Source organism: Ursus americanus, chromosome 13 (assembly GCF_024610735.1).
Source record: "Ursus americanus isolate L20-20 chromosome 13, mUrsAme1.1.p, whole genome shotgun sequence".
In the NCBI taxonomy this organism is placed as follows: Eukaryota; Metazoa; Chordata; class Mammalia; order Carnivora; family Ursidae; genus Ursus; species Ursus americanus.
Window position 1 is genome coordinate 1,726,648 of NC_142139.1, and position 12,162 is coordinate 1,738,809.

A 12,162-nucleotide genomic window follows, 5' to 3' on the forward strand; every position below is an offset into this window, starting at 1 on the left:
GTAGGCAAGAGGCTTCTTTAAATTAAACACGGATGAAGAAATTGAGGCCTAGGGAAGTAAAGCAATTTGGCTGAGGTCACAGAGCAGTAAGGGGTGGCCCAGGCCTCCCTCCATTTCCTGCAAGACTCTTCCCACCGATCACGGCAGCAGGTCCCATAACTAAAGGCCAAAGAAAGTGGAGGTAAAAAACCCCTGACTTGAGAAATGCCATTGTCGCATTAAGTAAATGCCATTTTACTACAATAAAATCCCATTTCTAACCGAAGTGGGGTTTTTTCCTTAAGCAGAGGTGCTGGTAGGTGTTTCATATATAAAGTTCATTGATCATTGTTATGAAACTTTCATACAGTTAACAGTTCACGTCCCAAATGCTAAAAAGATCATTTGTGAATCACGAGTAGGCAAATACTTCTCTCTCTTACCTCAAAGAAGTACGTGGTCTTTTTCACCAGGAAGCACTACGTACAACACAGTCGCAATGCTGGCCAGTCTGTCATTGCAGAAACTGGATAAGGTCATCTTTGCAGAGGTTTATTCCAGCTTCATTTTTTTCTTAATATGATACCATTGTGAACTTGAGGAAGATACACATTTGAGGGAGAATATCTCATTCAGGGCATTTTCAATAAAGACCTCCCATGAAGTGAGGTCTAACCGGGCATTCAGTGTACACTCTGGTGAGACTGTTTGGTTCCTTCTTGGCCAATTCGATGGCAGTAACTTAGTTTATCTAGTAGGTGTTATTAGATATTGTTATTGATCAAATCAGCTAATCTCGTGAAGCTTCGTTTCCACATCTGGTAAATGAGGATAACGCATTGGCTGCAAAGTTGGTTAGAGTAAACAGAATTATTTACATACAACGGTGCGCAGCCGAGGCCCAGCACAGAGCAAGCGCTCCAGTGTGGCCTGACCCCACGTCCCTCCTCCTTCAGCTCTGGGTGCAGAATTCTGGCCCTGCCTCGTGTCACTATCAACAGCTAAGCGACGATGTGCTGAGTGCTCTCCGGTGACAGAGAGCTCCACAAGCGTCTGCCTTCCCAGACGTCCCCGCACGTTCAGGCTGACAGGCTTGCAGAGCGGCCCCACCCCTGACCAAATCCTTTTCGGGGCTTCTCACTGCTCTGGGACTCAAGTTCAACCTTCTGGCCAGGACTTCCAGAAGGGCCCCCGCTCTGGGTTCTGGCCACACCTCTTGCCACTCCTCCGACCCCTCCATCTCCGGTCCCATCTCAGGCTCTCATCAGGCTGAACTCTTTTTTAAATTTATTTTATTATTTTGTAAAAATTTTATTTTATTTATTTGAGAGAGAGAAGAGAGAGAGAGGGAGCACACAAGCAGGGGAAAGGGCAGAGGGAGAGGGAGAAGCAGGCTCCCCGCTGAGCAGGGAGCCCGATGCGGGGCTCCATCCCAGGACCCTGGGATCCTGACCTGAGCCGAAGGCAGATGCTTCACTGATTGAGCCACCCGGGCACCCCCAGACTGAACTCTTTTTAGTTCCCCCACTGCAGCACCTCTTCCCGGGAGGGAACCTACCCCAACCCTTCCAACCCAGGTGAGGGGCCCCTCCCCCAGGGCCCTGCCTCCCCTCTCACACCACTCATCAGCCTACAAGGGCTTGCTTAGCTCCTCAGAGGCAGAGACTGGGATCTCTCTGGGCCCGGGTTTTACTCCCCCTACCCCCGCCCTATCTAGCGCCTGGCTATTGAATAGTCCCCTGAGATAAATTATGAAAGTATAGTAACACAAGCCTGCATAGGCTCCAGGCACAACAAAGGCTGCTGTTAGAAGATATGGAGTCTGAAGGAGGGGGCCACCACCAGCGACCAAAGCAGCCTGGGAAGGCGACACAAGTGGCCTGGAAACACACAAAGGCTTCTGTGAGCAGCAAGGGAGGGGACAAACTCAAGAGCAAGTCCTTGGACTTGAGGGAGAAAGAAAAAGACAAAATATGAAATAAAAGAACAGCCCGAATCTACCAGATAATCCAGAGACGTGGCCTACTCAGTTCATCAAGATACATTTTGGGGGTGTAAACTGTTCGAAGCAGTTTGGAAGATAAAACAAAATATACAAAAGAACTGCGCCCCATACAAGGACGATGATGGGGAGTGTGGTTGGGTCATGGTGCAAAGAACGAAACAAAAAGCGGGAAATAAGTGGGTGTTGAAGACAAAAATCAAACAGGCCTCAGGGTTATTCAAAGGAAGGAGAGAAAACCGGCAGGAAGTGTTCCCAGGGAAGGCTGGGCGGAACAGGGGCGAGCTGAGCTGCGCTTTTTGACAGGGGTGTTTGGGTAGGTGGACGGACAGAGAAACACTGCCTGCTTAGCCCTCTATTTTAGGAACTCCCTCCGCAAACTATTTTACGTGGTCATCCTTCTCTCTGGACGGTGTTCTTTTATAATAACCAAAAGGAAAAGGACTTGGAGCCACTAGGGTAAAGCAGACAAAATTTTGGCTTAAATAAACCTGAGTTTGATTCTCAGCCCTGTGCTTCCAGGCACAATTTCCTCATCTCTATTAAATGGTAATAGTGTCTCTCTCACAAAAGTGGCCATGAGGCTCCCATGGGCTACGCCTGGGAATGTGTCCAGCATGGTGCCCGGCGTAAAACCAAGCTGGCTCTTCCAGACAATTCAGAGAGGCTGCAGGAGAATGCATTTGTCCTTACCACCTTAAAAATCACTCTCTGAGACAAGAGGAAGTAGAACAGAAAAGGGAGACCCCGGAGAAAGATGCCTTTTAAAGAGAGTTAGATCAGCAGATGAAATAAGCCAAGGCTACCATCGCTGAACCCCAGAGAGCAGAGGACTTTAAAAGCACAGAGAGGGAGTGCTGAACACCAGACGGAGCCAATGGCACTAGGAAGGCTCCCCGCAAAGAGGGGAGGCTTGAAATAGGAGAATTGAGGAAAGAGAATAAGAGACAGAGAGCCTGTACCTTCCCCCAAACTGGGGAAGTGAAAACTCTGAACCAAGAGTTAAATGCTGCCTAAACCTGTAAAATCAGCAAATAGAGATCTTTAAAAAGAAAAAAAAAATCAAAGGTAAAAGGAGAATGGACAATCAGGGTGTGTGCTCCCTCACAAAATGACAGGTCACGGGGAGACCCAATGCACAGCACGAGTGCAGCTTTTGCTGGTGCCAAGTGGATGACTCTGTCCTTGCGCACGGATCACTTCTAGAAACAAATGCAAAAGCAAGAGTCTAGGTGAGCCTGGAGTCCTTCAGGCTATGAAAATGGAGACACTCAAATGTTGGCCCAAGGAAGATCTAATAAGAAAAAACTTGCCTCATTCTGAATGGTGTGTTAAGAACAGCTGGGAAGTAAACACAGTAAATCCCAGGCTGGGAGAGTTTGCCTCTGGGGACGAGTTCCACAGATACAGTTCACTTGACAGAGAAATCCAGTTCTCAGCTGGGGCTGATTCAAGCCAAGGTCACCACCTCTTACACAGAAATTGAGAACAGCTGGTATGGAGCTGACCTCTGGCTGGGTCTGTGACCCACAACTGTTGGGTCCAAAGAAACAAGACATGGCTGGAGACAGTCTTTCCTGACTTTATTCTGAGGCCCAAATCTGTACTGCACAGGCTGGAAGCCAGCTCCATTCTTCTCCTGGGCTTGGGTCCCTGAGTCAGCCTGGTAACCAGAAGGCAAAGGGCCGAAGGGCCAGCATATACACCATTCAGGAAGGCAAGGAGGCCTGGGAAACTGTGCTATCACACGGAGCAGATGACTAAAAGACAGCCATCTCCAAATTAGGACCAGCCCACTCTTCCACCTAGTTTTACCTAAATGAAAAGGAGCCTTTCATGGGGAGGCCAGTCAGAGCAGCCGGTAATAAAAGCATGAGCGTGGTTGACTGCCAGGCCTGGGTTTAGACGAGGGCTTCATCAATTACAAGCCTATCATTGACTGGCAAGCTAGTTAACTTCTCTATGCTTAAGTTTCTTTATCAAGAGAGAATGATGCCTACACATCAGGATCCTTTCAAGAGGGTTAGTAAAGTAAGATCATTCACGAATTCCAGCTCTCAGCATAGTGTCTGTTACGATGTAAACGGTGACTGTTGAAGTCTCTTGTTCTATAAATCCGAGATTTCATCTGATATTGATTTCAAACTAAATGTTTGAGCTAAATGTTTCTAAAGTTTCAAAAGGTAAGAAAGTTCAATGACAACTTCATGTAACAGCATGGATGAATCTCACGGAATATTGAACAAAAACAGGCCAACACAAAAGAGTACAGATTATATTATTTAATCTATGGGAAGTTCAAAAATAGCCACAACAAATCCTTTGGGGTTAGGAAAATCAGGGTAGTTGTTACCCCTTAGAGAGAAGATAGGGGTTGGTGGTGGGTATTGACTATGGTGGGTATTGACTAGCAGAGAGCATATTGTTTCTGTATCTGGGAGCTGGTTACCCACATGTGTTCATGTGAAAATCCATTGACCCATATACGTAGCATAGGTGTCCGTATGTATGTTATACTCCATTATGAAGTTCACTAAACAAAGTTTTGAAAAGACGGAGTCCTCCTTTTTCCTTTCATTTGCTATAGAAAACTGGCCCCTCCCATTCATTCATTCATTCATTCATTCATTCGTTCATTCATTGCACAAATATATATTGACCATTTGCTAAATGCCAGGCACCATCTAGATGCATAGGTTACACCAGTAAATAAGACAGAGGTCTTGCTTTCAACTACAAAGGAATCTTCCATGTTCAGGGAAGGTGGAGGGAGCAGCTTAGTGGAGTAGGAAGAAAAATTCTGGCTAAAACTCCTATTAATGTTTAGTTTCTTCATGAGGCAAACGGGCATGACAAATTTCTTGCCTACTTTTCAGGGAATATTTATGTATTTTACAACCTATCAGAAAAAAATAAAAACTTCTCCCCTGGGATCTCATAAAGAACACACACTAATTGTGTGAGTAATGCCCTCAATCAGGTCCTCGTAGCAGAGGTTAGAAAGGTTTTCTTTCCACTCCAAACATGGCTTTCCATATCCTCTTTACTTTGCCTTCTCATAAGAATTTCTACTTAGACTCATGGTTTCAAAATCCAGAAATCTGGAATAGTGCCTAAGAGAAAATTTACTGGGTTCCTCTTTCTCCACATCCTCGCCAACCACGGTTGTTTCCTGACTTGTTAATTTTAGCCATTTTGACCCATGTGAGGTGGTATCTCATTGAGTAACTTTAGTGGGGAAATATCAATTTCCATCAATACTCCCCCAAAGCTACTCTAAAAGACGTCATAAAACCTAAGTTGAGGAAGGATAACAGCATAGTGGTGGACCAGGAGTCTCTAAGCCCCATGAAAACATTAAATACACACACACACACACACACACACACACACACACACCCAGATTGGCTGAAATAACCTTATAGGAACACTGGAAAAAGTCAAAGTCAAAAGTCTACCAGCAACCAAGGAAACATTCAATCAAGAAAAAGCCACATTCAAAATGGTAGAAATTTTGTGGTGTTTCTATTTGCCCTTGCCCACCACCTCCTGGGTGAGGTACAGTCTTGGTCTAGAAAAGGCAGCATGCTGACTTTCAATTCTCTCCCATAAACCAGAGGGTCAGAGCAGACCTGATGTGCAACATTCTGCTCGGTCTCGGGTCTGCCTGAACATCTCTCTGGTCTCCATTTTGCTTAACCTGGAGCTCAGGTGGGGGAAAAGAGTGGGAGCACTTCAGGAAAGCTGCCTGAAGAGTAAGACCAATACATGCATGGGGCAAGAGATTACTACTTAGCACACAGCCAGTCTACACAGACTCGGAGAGATTGCTGTTTTCCTAAGTGCCCAATTTTCAACAACAACGACAACAAAATCACAGGTAGACAAAGAAACAGGAAAACGTGCCCATTCTAAAGAAGAAAATAAACTGGCATAAAGCATCCCCTAAAAAGCACAGACATCACATTTACTAGACAAAGAATTTAAAATAAATATCTTACCTTACAACAAAACAACATACAACCCAATTAAAAACTGGGTAAAGGATTTGAATAGATATTTCTCCAAAGAAAATATACAAATGACCCATAAGTACATGAAAACATGCTCAACACCACTAACCATCACAATGCAACTCAAACCACAACCAGAGACCACTTCACACCCAATGGGATAGTAGTGACAAGTGTCGGTGAGGATGGGAAGAAACTGGAACTCCTGAGCATCACTGGTGGGAACGTAAAACGGTGCAGTCACTAAGGAAAACAGTCTGGTGGTTCCTCAAAAAAAAAAAAAAAATCAAATAGAGGTACCTTAAGATCTAACAGTTCCACTTCTGGGTACGCACCCAGAGTAACTAAATGCAGGCAGGCAGGTCACGCACATCCGTGTTCCTAAAAGCATTATTTGCAGTAGGTGGAAGGAGTCCAAATGCCCACTGACAGAGGACTAGTAATATACATTGAGTATTTGTGCCCCCCAACTAAATGCGTATGGTGAAATCCTAACCCAGAAGCCATGGCATTAGGTGAAACCCTTGGGGAGTAATTAGGTCATGAGGATAAAGCCCCCATGAATGAGATTAGCGTCTTTACAGGAAGGGACACTAGACCTTGCTCCAGCTCTCTACTCACCACCATGGGGGGATACAAGGAGAAGACCGCCATCTGCACACCAGGAAGCAGACCCTCACCAGACCCAGGATCTGCCAGCACCTGTACCTTTGACTCCCCAGATTCAAAAAGTATGAGAGAAAGGTTTATTGTTTTAACCCCCCAGTCTATGGTAATTTGTTACAGTAGCCCAAAGCGACTAAGACAAATGGATAAAGAAAACGTGAGAGGAAGAGATAGATAGATAGATAGATAGATAGATAGATAGATAGATCATAATATTATTCAGCCACAAGAAGAAATGAAATTCTGATGCATGCTATAGCATGACTAAACCTTAAGGGGATCGTGCTAAGTGAGATAAGGCAGACATAAAAGGACAAATACTGCCATGATTGTACTTATTTGAGGTGCCCAGCCTGGTCCGCTGCATAGAAACAGAAAACGGAGTAGTCGTTGCTACAGTTGGGAGCAGGAGGGAATGCAGAGCTAGTGTTTAATGGGTACAGAATTGCAGTTTGTAAAGTTGAAAAATTCCTGGAGATGGAAGGGAGACATCTCTACAATGATGTGAATGTACTTAGTGCCACTAGATCATACACCTAAAAATGGTTAAAAGAGTAAATTTCATTCTCTGCATATTTTATCACAAAAACATTAAAAAATAAAACCTAAGTTGAAAAAATGGTAGCTCTCCCAGCACAGACTTTCAGTCCCTTTGTGCCCCTAACACATTACCTCCCACACCCCGCCATTGTTTTTCATTTAGTTATACCTTCAACAATTATTTATTCATGGACCATGAGCCAAGCATTGTTCTCGAGACTGGAAATACCATAATTGCAACAAGCGTCTGTGTTCTTTGGGACACTTACATCATAACAGTTGGGAATTCTAGAGTTCGAAGTCCCTGAAACTGGACACCTCTGGCACGAAGCAGCCAGCTCTGCACGGGCAAGAGTAGCATTTTCACGGTAAAGGCTCACAGGAGTGGCCTCCACGCCGATTCAACTGACCACCTACAACACACCAGCCTGCATGGACGAACCACAAAAAGGGCTGGAAATAAGGATAAATCCAACTTGGTCCCAGCCCCTCCTGAGGCTGAGGCATAGAACCTTCCAAAGACTGTGCTTTCACCTCCCAGGTAGGTTATGATATTACTTATATGTTTGTAGCTTAAGAAGTTCCCAAACTAGAGGCTTAATAAGGATGATGATAATTAGTAACACTTAGAGAAATTTACGATGGGCCAAACTTTGATCCAAGTACCTTATGTGCATTAACTCTCTGAATCCTCACTAACCATCCTTTAAGGGAAGTGACGTTATTATCTGCATGTTAGAGTTGACAAAACTGAGACACGGAGTTGAAGGCATCTTCTCAAGGTCGTAGAGCTACTTACAAAGTGGCTCTGGAGGCTGGCAGCAAGGAAGGCAGATGTGAGAAATTCTGTTTTATCTGGGCAGATCTTCGGCTGACCAATCAGAACAGTCAGAGCCCCAGTAGGTTAGCCTTTGGCCCAGCTGTCCAATTTGTAATAGAATTCCCAGGTGACCACACATATATTAACCTCATCTAGGCCTGTCAGTGGAGTCCTGTGGATTGTGTCTGGGCCCCATTAATGAACTGATGAAGATGCGCTGCCCACTATTTCTTTGTTCCCTGGCAAAGGGGTCTGGGTGGTCAGTGGGAAAAGGTGAGTGAAAGGGACAAAAAGTGGCCTCGGATCCAATGCCACAGCTTAGGATGGTGAGTGTGCATGGCCTACGCAAGTCCGCCCCCCCCCCCCGCCTTCCGGGAGGGTCGTACACTTGACTCTCTGAAAAGCATCAGTGGAAAACATTACACAGTGGTGTTACAATGCTGGGCTCCTGCCCTATTCAGCACTTCCAGCTCTAAATGACAAGAGCAAAATAGTGTGGGTGTGGGTGGGCATGTCTGGTTCCAAGGACACGCCAGCAGCTGATGTCACAGCACCTCGCCCACCCCTTGATATATTAAATAGTGGTGAGTCACTCGCTCTCATGATAACCATTCATAACCAGAATGTTTGAAGAGGGAAAACCCCCAAGGCTGCGCAGAATGACAACGGAAGGACAGAAAGACACCCAGAAGCCACTGACTGAGTCTAACCATGAGATCTTTCAGAGAAGAGAGGGCTGTTCAGCTTTTCTGAGTCACTACTAATGTGAGCCATCTGGAAACAGAAAGAATGACTCAAGAGAGCACTACCTGTCCTGGAAATGGAGTCAAAGAGCGGAAGGCAGACCAAGGGCTGAGGGTGAGTTTGATGGAAGGGACATGAGAAACACATTTCCTCAAAGTTAGTGCTCTTTTCAAATATTTGGTGATGACACCAGTACTTTCAAAAGGTCAGAGACTCAAAAGTGGCAGACTGTCGTCTATCTCAGAGTTTCAGAGAGACAGCTCAGAAAGGAAAGGACTTCCTTCACAATCCAGTGTGCGTGGTATCTGCATCTGAACACCGGAGACAGGAAAATTAACTGGGCAAAGAAAAATCCTCCCCGTATTTGCTCTCCGATCTCATAGACATGGACTCAGTGTACCAACGTGGCTACCAGGATTATCGAGGGAGCTGAGAAGGGAGGAATAGCATCCTTTCCCCACTAGAAGCCAGGTAGTTAAACACTTCCTCTTGGGGAAAGAGAGCCGTTCCTAATTCCTCCTCCTCTCCCTTATACTTGCTGTCCTCTCAGAAAATGGTTCTTGTTGGCTGGTAAAAGTTGGACATACCACCTCTTTTGGCACTGATTAGAACCCCTGGAAAAGGTGTCACTTACAGTCTTCTTGAGACCCAGGGGAGAGACTAGTCTGCTGCATGAGGACAAGAACCTAGTCTCCAAAGAAAGCCCACAGCTTTTCAGTCAGACGGACATGGATTCAAATTCTGATTTTGCCATGTCTGACCTTGAACACGCTATTTAAATTTTCTGAGACTTACTGTCCTCAGTTCAAAAAGTAAGAAAGAATAATGATGGCTATCTTGTGGATTGGTTAACAGAATTAAACAAGATGCTGTGAAGGTCACTACATATTAAAGTAGTTCTTATTTTATAAGTTTCTTTTCCAAAGCCAAATGAAGTCTTCATATTCTTTCCCTAGCCCTGCATTCCACCCAAGGAAAAATCAGAACCAAATAAAAAGGTTAGTCTAGACTAAATACATTCACATTGTGTGTGTGTGTGTGTGTGTGTGTGTGTGTGTGTGTGTGTCTGGTTTGTTTATATTTTCCCCACTAGGAAAAAATAAAAAGTAATAAAGGGGAAAAGAGACATGTGGGTGTGGACATGCACCTGTTCCACTGGGTAGGCGCAGTCCTCCTGGGGTGTTCGGAATCAGGCTCTGATGCTGCCAGGGGCTCTCTGCTCGGTAAGGGGCCTGGAAGGGGCATTCGTTTTCAGTTTAGACTGGATTTTTGCCCAGATGGGCCCGGGCATGTTTCTGCTCACCATCAGGGTGAGGGAGATCATACTCCCAGTTCTCTGAAAAAGGTAAGATGGAATCAAGGGCCTGGAATGCGCAAAGCCATGTAAACCCAACAACCTGTTTCATTTTCTGATCAGTTGATTACATCCAGGGCCAGCTTCGTGGGCAAGTATCCAGGGCCCCACGAGCAGAAGGCCCCATACTCAGGGCTTAAGGCTCTTGCTGTCACTCTCTTGAGATGCTTTAAAAAGTTTCTCTTCTTTTTTCTTTTTGTAAATGAAGCCTGGTGGGACAGTGGAAAATGTGCTGGGAACTTGGAGCCTGGTGAATGCCCCCTCCCAAGGATGGTTCTAGTGTTATAAAGTGTGTGGCACACCTAATTCCAGTATATTTCAGCTCCGTAAGTTTCTTAATTCAGTATTAAAAAAAACATTTATAACCTCATGTCTGTGCCAAAATCTATATTATCACAAAATACTTTCTTGTTTGAAGTTGAATTTCTCTTTAAACTAAATTTGCAATAACTGTCACAGTGACAATGAAATAAACTTCCAAAAGGTTTCCTTTGGTTCCATGTATGATATTTTTTTAGGAAAAGACCATTATTGGAAATAATGGATTTTCTAATTGAAGCATCTGATAATATTGATACATAACTGGCTTCACTGATTGAGAATTTCTCTTCTGCTAATGGAGCCAATGGTTGGCCTTCACCTCTCATAGACGCACTAGAAGACTTGGAATTGAAGATGGACAGAGCAGTCACTTGATCCGTTGAAAAGTCATGTTCGTGGAGTGATAAGAAAACATCTTTTCTGCCACTGTACCTACTAAATTGTTGTAGTCATTCACAGCTTTCTTATAAACACTAAATTTTGTAACAGATTGGCTTTCAGTGATTTCTGTCTTCTGCTTTTCATCTGGTAAGTGATGCCATTTTGTTTAATCAGTTTGTTGATCAATCAACATCAACTTTCTCAAGAAACAATAACTCAGCACCTAATTTTTCACTGAACATGCGCTTTTGATTTTTTTTGAACTCTTAGCTGGTGAAAGCTTTTATTGCAAAATAAAAGGCTATCAAATAATAAAACCAAGCAAATAGTTGTGGATGTATAACATACGATAAATAACAAAACTGCCATCGTGGGACTTCTCTCTTTATACGCTACAACAAGACCACCCAATTTGCTTTCTGCTCATTGTTTCATGTGCATTCAACCTTTACCATCCCTCATTTCCTGCTGAGCATTATAGTTTCCTGCATCTCGCAGGCTGGCACGATTGGCAGGTCCAGAAGTGGGAAAGCAGTTTTATCTACTGCTCCCACCGCTAGTCTAGACCTAAAGGACTTTGAATCTAGTTACCCGTTAGCTCTTTTATCATGACTGCTTTGCACGCTGTCCTTGAAAAGGAGGTGCCTTTTAGACTTAACCACATGTTAAGGTGAGAATTCTGTTCACTGACATACATTTCAAATGCTCGAACAAGAGCCCATGGCAGAAGCTAAAAGTATAAAGTGGAGTTCCTAACTTGTTTAAAAATAAATGAAAAATCTAAGACAAATGCTAAAATGGGCAGGACACTACACCAGGCAGACCATACTGTTTGGTGACCCAGCGCACGATCTTTTGCCACTGAAGCCAGAGTGATCTTTCTGAAACACAAATTCGACCTTGTCTCTCCCCTTATGTCCTTTTCTTCAATGGCTCCTTGGATGAAGTTCAGCCCCCTGGGATAGCCCACAATGCCCTGCAGGCTATACATCTCCCTCATCACTCGTCATCCTCATCTCACATAGAGTTCACCTGCTTAGAGTAAGAAGAAAGGAAGAGGGATAAGGAACATTAACTCCATTTATTAGTTCAATAAAGGGCCCTGCCATGGTTTCCTTGCAGGAGCTAAGATCTCCCTGACTCTTCCCCCTCCTTCAGGTAACGGCCACAATGTCACTTCCACAGGGAAGACTTCCCCTTCAGAACCCTAAGTCTAGGTAAGGAGTTCTTGTCTGCTCTCATTGTGCACTGAGCTCCTCCCTTATAACACTTTCTGCATCCTGTTAGAACCACCTATTTTCTTCTCTGGTTCCCCTATTGAACTACAACGGCCAAGGAGATA